The 14188-nt window shown below is 39.6% G+C and overlaps 1 protein-coding gene across 9 annotated transcripts in view; it reads left to right on the top strand.

The window, feature by feature from the left end:
• LOC308648339 (uncharacterized protein) overlaps positions 1 to 14188 on the top strand; it is a 568826-nt gene that overhangs the window by 322535 nt on the left and 232103 nt on the right. The window lies entirely within an intron of this gene.

Genomic DNA, 14188 nt, shown 5'->3' with positions numbered 1-14188 from the left:
TTTAAATCAAGGATGGCAGCTTTTGAACTATGACAAAGATATCACAATTCTTTGCTATTTTTCTCATGGAGAGTAGAGGTCTGTTGCCTTTCCTTTGAATGTTGGTGAATTATTTGATCAATAGAACAATGGCAGAAGTTATTTGTTGACAGTTTTTGAGCATAGGCCCTAAAACATGTCAATTTCCACTTTTGTTTCTTAGAACATTTGGAAAGTAAGTCCTGGGCTTCCATCCCAGAAGTCTAGCTTCCCTGAGGTTGCCATGCTGGAGAGGCTATGTGTAGGCCCTTGGTGGACAGATGCAGCTAAGCCCAGCCTCCCTGCCATTCCCAAGGGACATGAAGGCCAAGTTGTTTTACTCCATAGCCACTTGAGTGAACTGCCATGTGAATTCCTTCAACACCAGTGGAGCAAAAAGAATCACACAACAGAGACTTACCTAGATTTCTGACCCATGACCCACACTTGTCTTTTTAAGCTATCAAGTTTGGGATTTTTGTTGTTGTTGTTGTTGTTGTTGTTTTTATATAGTTGAACACAATACTTTTTTTTTTTTTTAATGTGGTGTTGAGTATCCAACCCAGCACCCCGCACATGCTAGACAAATACTCTACTGCTGAGCCACAATCCCAGCCCCTGGGATGGTTTTGTATAGCAGAGCAATGGACAAACACAAGAGTGAACACAAACAGTAAATTCCCTCACTGTGATGACTTTAAAAAAAAAAACTGCTTTCAATCACTGAGCATTCAAACTTCTCCATTTCCTTGTTTGTTTGCCAAGGAAATCTAGCTCAGAAAGAAATCTTACCTAGAATGCTGTACAAGCTAGAGCTCTGAGCCAAGTTGCCACAGCTGAAGCTTAGTTAGAACAGAGTCACATATCTTCTGTCCCTGTTCCAGACTTCCCAGAAGCCAGTAGATGCTCAGTAGCCCAACTGGGAAAGACTGTGAGCTATGTCAGACCTAACCTAAGGGGCAGGTTAACCGCAAGAAAATGGGCAAACTTGGGACTAAATGAAGAGGAAAGCACGAGAGGGAATCTCAGGAAAACTATTATCATCAAGTAAATATCAGCCATAAATGTGCAGAGAGAGCAGGAAGTCAGGACTGAAAACACCAACAGCTGTACCTGTAACAAAGCAACTTTCTGCAGGGAGAGAGGAAGGCTGAGAGAATGCAGTGGGAATCTGGGAACCCCCATAGGGAGTGTGATCATCAGGATCCCCAAAGGAGAATGATGTAAGAAGGACACTGAGACTCTAACCCAAGCCACCCAGGGCCAAAAGGCTTTACTAATTCCTTTGTGAGGAAAGATTAAATAAGACCACACCTGGGTTATATATGCTTTAATTACTGATATTTATCTATCTTAATTGTTGAGTAAGTGTTTCTAGTTTTACTTTGGTTTTCTCAGATAAGGTCTTTTGTTTTCTAAAATATTACACACAAGATCTCTGTGTAGATATTGTTAAATGTAGGTGAACCTGGGTGATCTCAAAAGATTATCTAGCTATGTGCTTGATGCCTACTGAGAGATTAGGCTTGAGTCAGTAAGGTCCCTGTGTAACTGCTAGACGCTAGCATGATGACTCTCCCGAGAAGAGACTTGCTCAGTTTGGGCATCGCCAAGGAACCCTTTCATGCACATTTGACTTTTCATAAAAACGCTGGTTTATTTAAAGTGAGGCATACCTGCAGGAGAAAGGTTTCACCCTCCTTTAGAATCAAGACCTAGCATATTTTGTTCTGTATACACTTGAAAAATAATTTTCTCTAATGAATATGTGCAATGATTATAATAATTATTCAGTCATATCATATGAATCCTTCTTCCAAGGAAGTGCAAAGCTTTTAAATAAGCCACTTCTAAAAAACATCACATGCTACTGTATATAGCAACATAGAAGCCCTGACTTGGCATGCTCCTGTATTAACTTCATAGGTGGGGTGAACTCCTGGGTTAGCTGAGGTGGGTCCCTTGGAGGACCTTGTAAGTGTTTTATTAGAAAACAAAGAGCACATATAAAGGTTTGGTAATACCTGTACCCTGGTATTATTCTTAATGCATTGCCTACAAAGCTAATGCTTTATTCAGAACCAATAATGCTGCATTCTGGAAAGCAGATCAGCAATAGTTCAAATTTATTCAGAATCCCTAATGCTGACCACATAACAACAGAAAAACAGTCATGAAATGCTATCATGGCATGGTCAGTTATTATAACAATAGCTCAGTGGCTTGACATTTTCAGCGGTAAAATATCTAGGCATCTGAACTTTAAAAAAAAATCACAGCAATTTTTCGGCAGAGCAGCAGAAACATATTTGTAACCATAAGATGCTGATTCATTTTCTTGCCTGTTAACCTTCCTGCTGGAGCAATTGCTCCCCTGGCTGGATTGTTTGATGATGAAGTGATCAATTTCTGGACACCTAGCAAGTTGCTGTACATTTGAAACTCTCCAGGGCAGGAGTGGGCAATTATTTTGACTTCAGGCTCAACTTGGCATATTTGGCTCAACTTTCTGTGGGGAATGAGTGCTTCACTGATATGCGGGAACACACATATCAGAAACAACTTAATGGTAATAGTTCCATGGACTTTCAGGAACTGTGTTTCTAGACTGATGGACTCTTTTCTCCCGCCTGCTGGTATCGGTTGCAGAGGGCCATTGTCTTCATATACCTCAGCATTTCCATGAAAACATTCTTGGCTTTGTTCAAAGTATGAGCAACGTCTGAATTGCACACATCATTTTACCTTCGTTGCTTGTTCTCTCAGACCTGCTGTGATACCCAAGCCACGTGGTGAGATGGAAAGACAATGGATTTAGAGTCAAAAGACCTAGTTTTCCAACCTCTCAATTGGATTTTAGGGGAACAAGATATCACTCAGAATTTTGTTTTCTGGTTTGCTCATCAAACTATAGTAAAATGATTAGGAGTCCCTGTCCCACAGTGAGGCTGCCTGAGTTACTCTGTGCCTTGGTTTTCTCATCTGGAAAAATAATATTAATAGCTAACCTATACTGTTACTTTGTACCAGGGTATTTTCTAAGTGTCTTACATATTTATTAACTCATTTGGTTCTCACAACAACCCCATGAGGTAGGTAATATTATTATTCTCATTTTTCAGAAGCTAGAATTGAGGCATGGGAAAATAAAGTAAGTTGTTCAAGCTTGTAAAAACAATGGTGGAATTTGAACCCAGGAAAATATGACTCCAGAATTTTTGCTATACTACTGGGCCCATAGGCTGATATGTAGATTTGCTACACCATCTATGAAATGGATCAACTCGAGGTCTTGTAACCTAACAACCTGCAAGGTTGTCAGACCAACCGTACAGACGTCACAGGGGTGTTTTATGCAGCACAGCCACAATAGGTATGAAAGCAACGTGAAAAGACCTTAAGACAATTTAGAAACCATAATGTATTTTGACCTTTCACAAAAAAAGTTACTAGTAAACAATATTTGGGTTCCAGAACTGTCCAGATGATATTAGGTGATAGAAAATGGAATCATTGCATCAGGGTTTAGTCACTTGAGAGAGTCCATGCCAAGTGTTCCAAAGTGCAAGTGTCTGGCATGAGTCAGATGTCTGAAGCTAGGAAAAGGCCAGATGAAGGTTCCATCAACATGCAATGAAAAGCTCAGGTCCAGGCAGGGGTTTTTAAATTTGTGATGGCAACAAGAAGCCTAGTTAGGTATGAAGAGATGTCACATCTTTCTTCTCTGCTAAGCATGGGCAGAATCCTGTTAGGCTCCCTCTGGTCCCCCACTAAACAAATGATTCTGGGGCCCCAGATTTCATCCTCTGGTGAAACAGGAAGGATGAGTAGTTACCATTCCTCCCCCAAAATTCACAGCACCCACAGAACTGAGGCTGAGGTGACTCATTAAAGGTGTGGAGAGATTGGGTGAGGCTTTTGCTTTATCACCACTAAGTGTGCTTGGGTCTCTCAGATTAAAACTGGCATAAAAAAAAAAAAAAGACTGACATGAAGAAAGACAAAATCAAATTTTCATTAAAAGAAAACAAAACATAGGCTAAATGCAAGATCAAAGAAGAAAAAGCATTTAATTTGCTATCTCTGCCACTCATTACATTCCTTCTTGTTGTACAACAGGACAGTCCCCTGTCCCCACCCCCAACACTCTTTAAACTAATCTTAGAGGATTTCACAGTAGCTCAGGTAGCCAGGCTTTATTTGAATAATCCCTCTTGAATGCTAGGATACTGTTGGTTTTGTCACCTAAGACTTAATATGGAGGTACACTGGTAATCTTCTGTCTGAATCTCAGCTTTTCCCCGCAGAAGTTTAGTATTTTGAAGGAATTAAATCAGTTGTCACCATGATTTAAAAGAGAAATAAATTGATATAAAAATCTAGATTTGCAACTTTGGATGAATTAGAAGAGTGTAACGACAATAGGCTTTCATCCATACACAGTCATAACCTAATGAAGGTAATATGCGGCTGTCTTTCCAGGTCACCTGCCTATTTCTTCACTCAGCTATCTGCCTAGTGCTAAATAGACCTCTACTTTGGAGCTAGTGACATTGTGGTAAGGGGCTATATTGTGCATAAGATGTTTATCCATATCCCTGGCCTATACTTACTAGAGGCCAGTAGCACTTCTCTGACTCTCAGCCCCTTGTGCTATCAACCTCACTCCATTTGTGATAACCAAAAATGTCTCCAGGCATTGCCAGTCTCCTGGGGGAGCAGTGGGAATGGCAATGGCCTTCAGTTGATAACTACTGCCTTAGAGCCTGCAAACTAACAAAGCAGTATTGTATGTTCTTACTTGTTAACAGTGCTGCCTCCTTAGGCTCAGTGTTATAATGTGAATAACTAGCAGAAACTTCTTGAACTTTATGGTTGTCTTAAAATTCCTGACAATCTGGGTACATGCCTGCAATCCCAGTGGGTCAGGAGGCTGAGGCAGGAGGATTGTGAGTCAGAAGCCAGTCTCAGCAACTTAGTGAGGCCTAGCAACTTAGTGAGGCCTTGCAACTTATTGAGGTCTTGCAAATCAGCAAGACCCTGTCTCTAAAATACAAAAGAGAGCTGGGAATGATGCTCAGTGGTTAAGTGCCACCATTCAAAAAAAGAAGAAGAAGAAGAAGAAGAAGAAGAAGAAGAAGAAGAAGAAGAAGAAGAAGAAGAAGAAGAAGAAAGAAAAAGTAATAAAAGAAATTTCTGACATGGTTGGAGCACTGTTTCCTTCCAAATGAGCTTTCTTATCATCTCAGTGCCAGATTTTTAGACCACTAATTGACACTAGAAGGAATTTGACAGGTCACAAATGTCCTCATTTTACAGATGAGAAAACTGAATTCCAAGGAGTTGAATTGCCCAAGGTCACTGTGTTAGCTTTTCATTACTGTTACCAAAATACTTAACATAAATGAGAAAGAAAACAAGGAGAAAAAAATTGGGGGGACTCACGGTCTCAGAGGTTTCAGTTCATGATTAGCGATCTCCACTGCTTTGGACCTGAGGCACAGCAGAACATTATGGTGCAAGGGTGTTGTAAAGGAAAGGTGCTCAGCTTATGGAAGCCAGAAAGCAGGGACAGGGGGCTGAGGACAAGAAATTTTCTTCCAGGGCATGATACCAGTGACCTACTTCCTCCAACTAGGTCCCACCTCCCACAGACCACCTCCCAGTAGTCCATTAGTCTATCAATGGATTGATCCACTTATGAGGTCAGAGCCTCATGATCCAATCACTTCCAAAAATCTCCACCTCTAAACATTGCTACAGTGGGAACCGAACCTTCAACACATGCATCTTTGGAATATACTATATATCTAAACCATAACAGTCGCATAACTGGCTGGTGACAGAGTTTGAACCAGAACCTGGATTCAAATTTCTAGCTTACTATTCTTTTTACTATTTCAAACCCTGAAACTATAAAGAAAATTTTAGGTATGACATACATATACCCCGGTGAATGTAATTAACTATTTTTATCCTGGCCATTCTTCTAGATGACTTCAGGTCCATTGTAGTTGTTTCTATGTTCTGCCATGATTCAGAGTCTCCCCTCTCCAAATAAGCTGCTTTATTCAAAACAAAACACTACAAAACACTAAAACAAGTGCTTTATTCAATGATTACTTATCCAGATGTCTTATGCTAAACACACGGTCTTAAATAATTAATCATAAACAATAATCCTTTCAAACCACCAACTGCCAAAATAATCTTTCCGCCACTTGGGGACCTGAAAAAGTGAGCTCCATTTGGGATGCAGACTGCATAGGAATGAACCTGACAGGAACAATCTGCTCTATATTATTTGGTGGTCTACTCCTGGAATTTACATCACTGCTTAAAGCATACTCCAGGGCTTCACCTGGGAAACAAGGATGCAATTATGATCCCAGGGTTGGAAAGTAGGAGTCCTCAACCGCAGTTTGGGGGACACTCATTGGCATTGAAGTTGGCAGACTGTGTATCGGGTCAGGGAGAAGAAAGAGCCTTGCCACAGTGCCAAAAGCTTGCAAGGTCATTTGCAGGGACACCAGCAATCAGCCTCACCTCTTGCTTCACAGTCGGTTCTTCACCCCCGTGGGCCTGGGCCACAGCCCTTATCTATTTACACCTACTCTGTAAGCTTCCTCTCCCTCAGTGATTCATTTTCCCCTTTGAAAATGGCTATGGTGTTCATTCCGATTTTGTTTGACTGGTGCCTGGGTGCTTGTTGCAAAGGGAGAACATGCCATCTGAGACCCATGGGAAGGATCCCGTATTCAGATATTTCAGGCCTTTACATCCAGCCAGATATACAGCAGCCTCAGGCCCAGGGAAGGGTGCTGGGCTCAGTGCTTTGGTCCATATGACAGGCAGAAATTTTGAAAATGTGTCCACTCTTTCACTCCCTGGTTTGTCTCTATGGCTTGTTTTCCTGCTGCAGCTACTGGTATCTTTATTTCTGGTTCTAAAAAGCCCTCATATGGCTTGAACTATATTTTTTTTAAAAATGCTACATTTTGTAGAATGCATACTTTCCTCCAGCTCTACTATGGTTAGAAACCCAGCATTACCTTGTATTCTCCCAGCAGGTGGATTTACCAGGAGAAAGGGACTCTCAGTTTGTTTCTGCCTTTATTCTGCCCACATGTTATTGTGTTTTGGGGGGTTGCTTTCATGTTGGTCTGAGAGCTTTCATCCCCTCCCTCTTGTCCTCTCCACCTTGCTTTTTGGTCTGAAGAAACTGAACTTCTGCAGCTCCCCACTCTGACCCTTCAGTTCAAGTCCAGTGGCCAAACTTCTGCCTAGAAACTTTCATGGGTTTGCAGGTTTTTAAACAATTTTGAGAAGTGAGGGGCAAAGTGATGTCCTGACAGGTGGCTGGCTGTTTTGCTACTTGCCCCTGCAGACACAGATATTTAATGATCACCTTCAAAAATGTTCTCATCCACCCACTGGAGTGTCTAATTAGCAAATATAACTTCTAGTTTGACAAGTTCCTAAGATTTTTTAAGCTTTGTTTTCCAGAACATCACATCATCACTGACAGCATTGAACCGTGAGGTGAGTGCTCCATGTCATTTTTTATAGCAAAGGGTATTTTGTCCTTTGTAGTAGCTGGACCTCTTCTAACAGTAAATTATCTGATTATAAGTATCAGAAACTACAAAGAAAAGTCAATCACTGTCTCTCACTTTGTATCTTTTTTTTTTTTCAAGGACATGACTTAAGGAAATGGGATGGTTGTTTTCCTTTCATGTTTTCTTTTTCTTTTTTACTTAAAATCTAGGTCTTCAATACCTGTGGGTCCCCATTCAACAACAATTGCAGACAATGACCACTCACTGGTCTGGTCCAAGTGTTCATTTTCATTTTTTTTGTGTTGTCAGTGTTTGTAATAGAAATTTCAGAGATTCACGGACCTACACAGGCCCCAGAGTTCAATCATCTCATCTTATAAATGAGGAAAACTGAGGCTCCAAAGGGAAGTGCTTCATTCCAGTTTATACTCCCTGTTTCTAGCAGTCGAGGAGGTAGGAGCAGGACTAGGACCCTCACTGCAGACTGACTACTGTTTTCCATGGATGACATTATTTCCCTTTTTATTTTTCCTGCTATTTCTGATCTTTTTTCAGGCATTCTAAAATGTTATAGGACATTAAATTCCAAAAACCCTGTTTGATTTGAGATTTTTTTAAATCTAATGGCTTTTCAATACTAACCCTGACTGCCTTAAAGAATAGCACCTATCTTATTGATAGATATTCTCCAAGCAGATCTTCATTTAATTCACTGTTTCCTAGGACCCTCATCCTTTCCAGCTGGTTATTAATTATCAGGTAACATCCTCTTGAGCTGTCTCTATTTCTTAATTACCTTATTAATTGTAATCACATAAATTGATCTCTCTGACATTCTAAGTCTGACTCACTGAGGAAATAAGTCTAATATTCACAGGAGACTCCAGCAATCTTACTAACTTATTATTTCCATTATGCAGACTGATATCACTAGGAGCCAGATGTGACCGCTTAACTGAACTGGCCTTTATCCTAATCATAATTACAGTGTCTTCTAACAATTTTCTATTAGCCTTTCTTGCTTACTGAGACACACATCAGTATTATCACTTTATTTCTACCCCACCTTCACTCTTAAATCCGTAAAACAGAAGTAATTCTTTCCCCCAACTCTGCCATGTTAATATGGGGGTAATCCTTTATTTGAAATCCAAGCAATTATAGAGAAAAACATGAACATATTCTAGTTCTTCAAGGTTTTTACTGTAACACTGTACCCTATTTGGCTGATACCCAATTAAATAATAAAAAATTTGTCAAGTTTTTCACATATAGTCTCCTAATGTGTGTTATTTAAGAACTCATCTCTTTTCTTCATGACAAAATACACTACTGTGCATGCCACATTTCCCCCCAGGTCCTACTTAACTTTTATGAAGTGACAAGAATAAACAGCTTCTTATGCATAAAGTTGGTAATTGATCCATACAATCCTTTGTGAATTGTTTTAGAAATGATTGATTGGTAGGAAATTAAAGCTCAAGACTAGAACCCTTATTAAAAAAAATAGTGGATTAGGCAATTCCTATGCAAGTTTATTTGAAGTTGGGGAAAAATCAACTCCAATTTCTTAGAATGAAGGAAGCAACATAAATCCAAAATGCAAATATCTTTCATGGTGAGAAAAATTATGAACTGGACGTCTCCAATAAGCATGGGGATTTGGGGGCTGGGGACACAAGGACTTTATTTAATGTCTGAGTATCACCATGCATCTCAGCGCCTGCAGAACAGTCAGCACAGGCTTGTAGGGATGCACTCTCTGAAGCTGTCCCTAGCTGAACTACTTATGTTTTATGCTGACTTGCTCTTTCATTCATCCAACTTGAACTAAGAACCTGGACAGGATCCTCGGGACTATTCCCCTCCCCATCACCTGTTAAACAGTTCAATCTGTCATTAAGTTCAATTCTGTTAAGTTGTTACCTTTGCTACCTTTCCTTTTTAACCCACTTCTTCCAGGGCTCTTGCTTCAGTTCAGTCCCACATCCTATCCTTCCCAGTGGAATACTATAATCTCTTTCCTGACTTCAATGGCCTCTCATCTTCAGTGGCATCTCATCAAAGCCCTCCATGAACAGCCTGGTTAGTCATATCTCTACTGCCCTTTCTCCCATCCTGCATTTCAGTCCTACTGAACTACTCACAGATCCACCACACTTTCACGTGATTTTATATCCCATGCCTTCCAGGTAAGTGTTCTCTTTTTCTTTGCTTGGAGTGTCATTCCCACATAATTTTATCTGTAAAACTCCTTTGTATTATCTGGAAAGCCTTCCCAGGACCCATAACAGGGTTGATTATTCCTATTAGTGTATGCATACCTCATTAAAATACTAGTTAATTGTAATTCCATCCTTTGTTTATGTGCCTGTATTTCCCTGAAGAATATGAACACTTCAAAGGTAGAAATTATGACTTTCCATTTTTTTTCATCTTCAGCTTCTAGTGCATTATATAGCACACAGGAGACTTCCAGTGAATATTAATGTAATTAATGGAGCCCATGATCTTTTGAGATTCTTTCAAATTCCATTCTTATATCTGATTTTATACTTACATTAAGCTTCAATATTGATTTAAATGTTTAGGGAACAATTTGTGACGGGAACATCATTTACATTTGCGAGTGGTAAATGTCCTTCTGTCACAGTTGAGGGCTGGATGAAGGAGAAGCAAACACCTGTATAACCATGAAAGTGGTAGAATATGCCCTTTGTACAGTGTAATGGGTAGGGGATGGTTCTGGAGGAAAACTAACCTTACTTTACATTTCACTCTGTTCTTCATTCCATGTGTGACTTTGGACAAAATCCATTGAGTCTTCTGAGTCTCAATTTTATTAGCAATTACTAATAATGACAGTTGTTATTGTTTATAATAATAATAACACCAAACTCTGTGAGGAGTAAATCAGGTAGCATGTATGAAGAACTTCCTAGAGTCCTTGGCATATGGTAACTTCTCAATAATGGACATTTGTTATCAAGATCATGGCTTTCCCTGCATTGGCCTCTAGAAAGCAGAAGCAGGGATTGGTGTGATAACTCTGGTAACCAAAGGACTCCTCTTTCAAAGAGAAATATACTACCAGATTCCTCATCTGATTCACAGAACATTTGAAAACTATTTGAGTGACTATTTTCTGAGTTCTAAGAATGGTAAGTATACAGCACCATCCTTTGCATAGGAGATATGTGCATTAATTTTATGCAAGGGATGTCTGAGAGCATTAATTATTTTCCTTTGGGAAAGAAAGGCAGAGTGATCACCCATATTTTGGCCTTACCTCAGTGGAATAGTGAGCTAGAAATGTATTTTTAGAATCAAAATAATGTTTTCAAGACACACAGAGGCATCTTGGATTAGCACAGAATAAAAGAGAAAGTTCTCTTCATAAAGATCTTTGAACTGTGTTGTGCTTCTAAAGTAGAGGAAACAATTTTGTGGTGGAGAGACCATTGGACTAGAGGTCTGAACATCGATTTAGCTACCTTCTCTGGGGATGACTTAGGGCAGCCTCTGATGTGCCGAGAGCTTTGAATCTCCATATTGAGGATAAAACCCATCCTGTTGACTTTCCCTATTCATGAGAGTTTTAAATACAAGTGCTTTACAGGCTGGTGCAGTGGTGGACACCTGTAATTCCAGTGGCTCAGAAGGATGAGGCAAGAGGATCAGAAGTTCAAGGCTCACCTCAGCAACTTAGTGAGGTCCTAAGCAATTTAAAGAAACTTTGTCTCAAAATAAAAAATCAAAAGGTCTGGGGATGTGGGTCAGTGGTAGAGTGCCTCTGAGTTCAAACCCTGTTACCAAAAAAAGAAAAAAGAAAGAAAGAAAACCACAACCCACAAAAAAATACAACAAAAAATGCTCTACAGTTTATAAGATGGGTATACAACTCTTAAGTACTGTGAAGGTGATACTCTGCTTGACTGCCATTCTTCTGTCTCCATAAGATGATCCCAATAAGCCCAATCTTTATCAGCAACTCAAGGACATAGAAGGAGAAAGAAATTACTTCAGATAAAATTACTGAATTTTGTTTATTTTTTTCTTTCATCCGGTGCTGCAGGCTTTTCCTCAACCTTTCCATTGACTATAAAACATTTATTCTTGTGATCCCAACTGCTATTTTTAACTGCTGTTCTGAAAAATGCTAAAAACTCAAAGTGTGGTTCAACTTTATAAGGCACTTACTGAGCTCCCAGACCACAGGGAATTGCCCAGAAAGCCTGGATGAATTTGTAAATCTGCTAAATGGAATTATCTTCTGATTTTTCTTTGCAGGTCAGAAGCATGAAGCATGAATTTGACCTGTCCTTCTTTCCTTCCTTTCTTCCATTCCCCTCTCCCATTCTCCTTTATTGGATGTGAGCTTGCTCCAAAATTGATTCTCTTTTGCTGTTAGATTCCCCGCCTTCTGGACATTTGTGTACTTCTGTATTCAGAACAGCAGAAACCAAGGAGGATTCTCTGCCAATGACCTTAGTAGAGTGAGAGGTTCACACATCATCAGTCTTCCGCACTGACGCCCGCATGACCTCCAACAGTGTTTCAGAACCTCTGCCTAAAGACTTGAGCTAGATCTTACCTTCTGCCACAAAAGATCTGACCCACCATTTCCACACTAACTGTTTTATAGTCACTAACTACCAAGCGTGCCCTTTCCTGTTTCTTCTCCTCGCTCTCTACTTACTATACCTTCCCTTCCCTCTGTAACACGGACAAATGAAACAAAACAAAAAGCTATCAACTAAAGTTCTGCCTCCCCAAATCACCCTAGATTTCTCCAGCTTCCATTTGAGATCCTCTTTTCACCCCCATACTAGTTATTAAATATATTATGTATTTTGGATATTATTGCTAAAAGCTTTATTTATGTTGCATTTGGCATCTTTGAAATAATTTTATCAATTTTTTTTCAACCCATTTGGCAAGAACATGTCTTGACTCTTCTTTCTTGGTAAAGAATTTTAGCAGTATTTAAAAGTATTATTACAATTAATAGTCAAACTTTTATTAAATGAGGAAAAACTCTCAGAAAGTGACAACATAGATGCAGGTTTAAATTGATGAAAATTATGAGTGTTAAAATATCATGTCTCTTGATTTACTATTTTGACTCAATCTCAAAGCTTTTTTTTTTTTTTTTTTTAATTAGGGATTTCACCTCATTACAAGATTGAGTAGGTCCTTTCTGGACCCCTCAGGAAAAAGCTGAACAAACAGATGGGCCTTGCTTGGAATGCCAACTGAGAAGAGCCCTATTCCTGCCAACAGAAGCAGTAAATTCACAGTAAATTCACTGGTGACCCTGCTAGCATGCAGGCTCCCCTGTCTGGTTTCCCTAGGGAGAGCTGCAGCCAGAAATAGCCAGACCAGAGCTGGTTTTAAGGAAGCTCAATAACCAGGAACACAGGCATGATAAGTCACAGTCTACTTTTCATACCCCTAACATTTTTTCTGTTCTAAACATAACCATAATGGTTACTGTCAGATCTGACAAGTTTGCTCGTGGTATTGAGGACCCCAGTGCCTTGCTTTGTTAGCAAGAATTTCCTATGGGTTAGCTGATCCCCATTTAGTGAAGGATTTCTCTTTCCTTGTCAGATTCATCTCAAGAAACCCTGCAAATATCCCTCTACTCAGCAATCTATATTATGTGTGAATGAGGCTCTGGACATAGACTTGTTAAATTGAATTCTGTAAGGAGTATAACTCTATTTTCTGGATTGGCTTAAAAGATATCTTGGAAGTTGAATGTTTTTATCTCTTTAAGATATTATTTTAATCACGAAGAATGGTCCAACTTGATGTTGCAGTAAATTATCCATCCTTTGTCTTTTCCTCTTGAGTGTTGATTATTTCTGCCAAAGAACGATGAGTCAGGAACACCTTGTCAATGCCAAAATGGTTAGAATGTCCTCTCCAGGGTATTGTGTATATTAGGTTGAACCATATGAATTGTTGATATTTAACCATTTTTTTTTAATTTATAAAGACAGCAGATTTATATGATTCACCCAAGACATATTTTCTCCATTGTTTGTGAAGAGTTAGCTGGGCTTTAAGACATGGACAGAACAGAAGTCCTTTCCCAGACAACCCTTGCCCTGACCCTGTGCCAACAGAAAGTGAGAAGGCTTAGTGCCTGCTATCTGAGTAAATGCAAAGTAATCATGATGATATCTTCAGGGGGTCTTCACTTGATGGACAAATGTGCCAGCTTTGGATTTTTAAATTACATTCTGTCACTAGTTTATCATTTCATGATTGCTTCTTCTCACCGCCTTCTTCTCCAGTTATTACTCAGGTTATTGACTCTGTCCCTTTAGAAGGCAACCGAAGTTATGCTTCTAAGAAGCTTCTAACAATCAGTATATGTCTTCTGTCATTCTCAAGCTTCCCTTGATAGTGTCATGAAAGGTCTTCCTTTCAGTCAAAGTTAATGAAATAAGATTAGATGGGAGTTGGTAAATCAAGTCTGTGAATGTCCAAGGATTCTTTATTGACTTCGTAACAGTAAAAGTAATGTGTCCTGTATTCTGTATGCAGGGTTCCCGTCTTCTGTGGAGCTGGCCCATTATGCATGGCTGTGTAAATCATGG

The sequence above is a fragment of the Spermophilus citellus genome (genome assembly GCF_964194105.1).
Source record: "Spermophilus citellus genome assembly, chromosome: 1".
In the NCBI taxonomy this organism is placed as follows: Eukaryota; Metazoa; Chordata; class Mammalia; order Rodentia; family Sciuridae; genus Spermophilus; species Spermophilus citellus.
The sequence above is the reverse complement of the archived record's forward strand: the minus strand, read 5'-3'. Positions and strand labels throughout refer to the sequence as shown.